Source organism: Pinus tabuliformis, chromosome 6 (assembly GCF_031772625.1).
Source record: "Pinus tabuliformis cultivar Carrire ecotype Pingquan chromosome 6, CPIR1, whole genome shotgun sequence".
Taxonomy (NCBI): Eukaryota; Viridiplantae; Streptophyta; class Pinopsida; order Pinales; family Pinaceae; genus Pinus; species Pinus tabuliformis.
In genome coordinates, this window is record NC_142292.1 from 670,880,559 (window position 1) to 670,885,863 (window position 5,305).

Sequence of the window (5,305 nt, forward strand, 5' to 3'; positions counted from 1 at the left end):
AACAAAAAAACGACTATTTTTAGTCTTGTCGACCTTAAAATATCATTTCATTATAATTATAAATATTTGAAAAAAGAATGACATCCATTTGAATATGTGACGCAATTGAATAAGTGACAAAACACTCACAGGGAGTAACGGGTTTTCCACGTGTAACTTCAAAAGTATGCTAGCCGATAAAAGTGCAATTTGATTTCGGTGATTTGTGATTTCGCTGTAAAGAAAAAGAGTTACATAGCGTAGTCTAAAGGAAGGTATAGGAAAAGGTTTTAATATTTGAATTTCCCTACTTTTGTGTAATGGCAGTGTTTATCAATGGACTGATATACTTTGATTCTCCACTGCCAAAAGTGCCCTCTGAGGGAATTCTTTTGGGTGTAGAGAATCTATCTTCAACTGTTCACACAAGGCTCTTCCTCTGTCATTTGCCTCTAGAGTATGCACAAAATCCAATTATAACTGTTAATAACATTTCTGATTCTTCTTCGGGTATGCTTTTCTACTACATGCCCTCCCATGTTTGATATCTATGATTATCCCATTCTGCCTTAGCTAATACTGCGTAGGATTATTCTTCCATTTCCAATCTGTCCTCTTCTCCTTCATGGTGCCTGATTTGATTCTACTCCTCTGTGTTCTCATCCATGCCTCTCTCATCCTGTTTGGGATTATTGTGGGTGCGGCCCTATTGTTGTTTGCTTCATTCATCCTCGGTTTCCTGGTCATACTCTGGATGCTTGCGTACGATCTGTATAGGCTACTGTGCTGGGTGGTTCATTATATGAACAACATAGCCTCCTCTCTGTTCTGGCTTGTTCTCTTTGTGGTGTCATGGGTGTTTAGAATTGTAATGGGATCTGTTGGGATTGTTACGGGCTGTGTTCATTCAATGATCTCAGAATATGGGTTGTGGACAGATTACAGCAATTGTTCAGACGAATGAACTCTGAGGAGGAATTTCTTACAGCCATCCGAATTGTGGCAAGTCAAAACCCAAATAAGGCCTGCAAACAATGGTTCGTTCCAGGTGCCTAGGAGGAAGCAGATCAGCTTATGATTTGATATAAGCAGGTGTCTTCCTTAAATTTTCCCATTTTGTGTTTAAAATTCGACGGGTTAGGAATCAAACCTGGACCTGCCCATGCTCTCCCGCTCAGCTACACGTTTCTTTCATGATAGGCATCTTGCTGGTTCAATATCAAGGTGTGGATCGCTATCTTCAACATTTTATATCTGAAATTGATATGACTGTTTTTTCCATTTTGTATCGTTATTACTTTTCATATCTGAAATTCAGACTTACAATTGTCATAAAAGCATTTTGTATCCATGTTTTACTGCAGTGTAACCTCAGTTATTGGGCACCTGTAGTTTACCTACTACGGTTGGTCACAAACCTCAAAAGTCATGACGATGTTTGGTTTATGTGTGATTGATAGAATCATGGTCATGGGCAGCTACCTCTATACACTAACACCAAAGTTATGTGAATTTCCAAAAACATTGTATCCAGGAGATCAAACAATCACCAGTGTGCATTTTATGCGAATCTTGAGGTGATTTGCTCCAATTTAAGATATGCCCACTTGTTTTTTCTAGTATATATTTTATGCTACAAATTGTGAAACCCAACTTCTGAGTCACTCTTTAGCAAACTTTGTAAATCTAGATTTATGATATACCTGCTTAGAAGCTTACGACTGAAAATATGAAGGAGAGGGTTAATAATTCATCTTATCACATTGGTGCGGAACAAACAGCTTGCCTAGTAGCAATTAATAAGAGAAATTCCAAGGTCAGCATTCCTGATTTATTGGATTCAACCATGTTTCAGGGCATAATTTCCTTCTCTAACATATTTCAGATTTTGTCTGCAAATGATGGACCAGAAAGTTTGAAGTGATGAAGTAGCAACTGGTTTTGAAATTTTTAACTGGCTTAGGGCCGATTCTTACTGCTATCGAATCAACAATTCTATCCCATTTTTTTGCTGCTTTAAGTTGAGTTGAATCAAACCTGATACAAAATGGGTGTTCATTTATCATTTTGAAAATTTGCCGATGATTTTTTTTTGGGAAACCCTGAAACTAAAGTGTAATATTATGAAAATAGATCCAGTTGTCATCCCTTCAAAGAATACATACCAAGCCGTTATTACATCAAGCAGCCTCCCCCACCTACCCATGCAATTAGGGCAAGTGTAAGGCTTAAGGTATCTCGGATGTGGGGGTTTCCTTTAATACCAGGCTCCTTGCCTAGTCCATTCTGTACGTGGCCCTCCCAACTAGAGCAAGGCTTTATTAAACAGGTTTAACGGATGGAAATTGCAGCTATTGCAGAAATCCAAAAGTTGGTGATTATTTGCTCAAAAGATATACTACTTTTTAATGTAAAATTTAATTTGGGCGAAAATAGTTGGTAATTTAGGCCACTCTATAGGGAAAAATATATCTACATACATAAATTGTAATGTGTGACATCAAATTGCTGAAAGTGCCTTGCACCATGGTTTAATCAATAGGGGAAAGAAAATTGTTAAGTTTGTATTTTATCAAATTGATCAGAATTTTTAACATATCTCTATCCAAGGTCCGAGAGAAGTATGGATTCCCTAATTTCTCCACCACATTGAAATGACCCTCAGAGATATGGGTCTTTAATTTGTTTCACTGCCGCTTGTTTGCTACAGAAATTCATGAGAGTATGCACATTTCACACAAGGTCTCTAACTTGACTCCTTCTTACCTTATTGCATGCAAAACACAATAGGAACATAAGTCTTAGCGACAACATAACTGTTTAAGGTTCTAGTCCTGCTCATTAGAGTCTTCATTGTAGGTCTAGGCAATTAAGGATCATTGATTTTGGCGGAAGGTAGGTAAAAGCAGTTCTCGTCACTTTTGTTACAAAAATTATGATATTTTTTCGACCCATTATTGGATTCAATGAAGATAGAATTTATTTCAAAGATCAAATCTAACAGGAGCTTTTTTATACAAAATGGGATCCTATAGATTCATAAGCAGTTCCATCTCCACTTCACTAATCATGGAGTAACTTTGGAATCCAGCAGCAACAACTATACAGACTGCATAACCATATTTTAGGAGCCAACAAGATTTAAATCCAATCCTATCTGGAATCAAACCCATTTTGTGTATTCATATTTTTTTAAATGATTACAAAATTAAACCCGTTTACCAGTAATTACGAACACACTTTGTGTTTTTCTTTTACTTCTACAGCCTTCAATGCTTCCTTACAACTTTTCTGATCCAAAATATTACATGTCAACCCCTTTAAATGGGACACTTAATCTAACTACATCAGTGTGTATAGATAATTATTATTATCCTTAACATTTTGTCCTTGTCTAAATTCTTTCTACGGGCTATAACCTATCATTACACATAATTGCAGTATCCAGTGGATCAAAGCCCACCCCCGATGTCCTTCAATTTTGTTATGAGTCCCAAGTTAGTAGCTCAAGTGGTTGGGAGCACAGTTTGTTTTCCCATGCACCTGGGTAGAATTCCAAGGGACATGTTTAGCCTATTGTGATAAGACTCGAGTAGGCGACCCCTAGGATAGATCTCACACCTGTGGGGACTGGACGTCTCGTCTCTTGCTAAGTTACAAATTATTGATATATCTGGCTTGCGGGCTGTTGGATATACTCTTGGTGTTATAGTTATAGCCAGAAGGTTTGATCTTGGGCCTTGCCTAGATTACTCCAACGAGTTACCAATTCACCATGGCCGATAATAATAATCAGCAGTATACTATCTCCAAGCTAAAGAAACATATAGCTAATCTTGATGTGCGAATATTCATTCACTTATCCTCATGCATCTCATGCAGCATCAACTAAACACAATCAAGTCTTTCAGGCAATTTGCTCCACAACGAGGCTCATCATGGGAACTGCTATCTGCAGCAAGACTATGCCTTATGGAGAGTTCTGGGTTTGAGTGTTTCCTTATATTGTTTACAGGGATGTAGCTCCAGTTTGTGTTTATAATTTTTTAAAGAACATCTGGTCACGGGATCTGGATTCTCAAAAGACACCTAGGCTCTCAAGTAAAGGATATTGCTTTGGAATTGGCTTTCAGCACACCTCGACTGTCATTCATCTTTTTTGCACAAGTCTTTCATACAGCAAATCATAAGGTAATACAATGTTAATCGAATTCAAATTTCACACCCTTCAAGAAAGCTAGGTTGATTTAATATTTATTCTTTTGTTGGCAACTGCTATCTGACGGCAAGACTATGCTTTATTGGGAGTTCTGGGCTTGAGTGTTTCCTTATATTGTTTACAGGGATGTAGCTCCAGTTTGTGTTTACAAATTTTTAAAGAACATCTGTTCACGGGATTTGGATTCTCAAAAAGACAGCTAGGCTATCAAGTAGAGGATATTGCTTTGGAATTGGCTTTCAGCACACCTCGACTGTCGTTCATGTTTTTGGCACAAGTCTTTCATACAAAATATGATGAGTGATTACAATGTTAATCAAATTCACCCCCTTCAAGAGAACTAGGTTGGTTTAATATTTATTCTTCAGGTGGCATTTATTTTCGTTCCACATCAACATGAAGTTTGCATCTGCATCAGCTATTTGAGCCTCTTGGTTTGCCCATTGCTTTAAGTTTAAGTTGTAGAGACATGCTTTAACGCTCTCTCCGAAGGCTTCAAGTTATTTTGTCATGTGGGTCTGATTTACAGAAGCTGTTATGGCAGTCAAAATATGATTGTCCTTAAAAAGTCCTCAAGATTAAGGGTTTCCTTGTTTCTGTAAGGTAATTTAGTATAGTCTTAGTTAAAGAGAGTTGCAACTTGCAATTAGTAATTTTGCTTCCAATAACTAATGGTCCATGGATTATAGGAAAATAGGTAAATCATAATTGATTCTTTTAAGAGAGGTTGATTTAGAGCATGCTCCAGGTCATGATGACCATGATACAGTGTTGTGAGGAATGAGAACCATGATACGTTGTAAGGACCTACCGAACAACTGTGAGAGTTTCAGTGCCTAATAAAAGCATAGAGTTATATTTACTTTCAATCTCCAAGTTTCACCAGCTCAGAATAAACAAGGAAACCGGAAAAAATGTGATTTCTGCTTTTCTACTGTATACGTTCATGTAAATCACATGGTATATGTATGTTCAGGATTGATGAGTAGATCAGCAAAATTGTGAATGAAAACCTAAATTTTTTGCTTTGCTTTCAACAATGATTTGAAGCATTTGGTCCTTTTTTCCTAGTAAAATGCATTTTTCTACTCCCAACATGGGAAAGAA

General features: G+C 37.2%; 1 long non-coding RNA gene across 2 annotated transcripts; it reads left to right on the forward strand.

The window, feature by feature from the left end:
- Window positions 1–229: 229 nt before the first annotated feature.
- Window positions 230–5,067, forward strand: LOC149260413 (uncharacterized). 2 transcript variants are annotated; one of them, XR_016258292.1, is made up of 3 exons: window positions 232–1,203; window positions 3,862–4,170; window positions 4,323–5,067. It is a non-coding gene; the product is annotated as an uncharacterized LOC149260413 (long non-coding RNA). The 2 variants fall into 2 exon arrangements; XR_016258291.1 differs by having other exon boundaries at window positions 230–4,170.
- The last annotated feature ends 238 nt before the right edge of the window (window positions 5,068–5,305 follow it).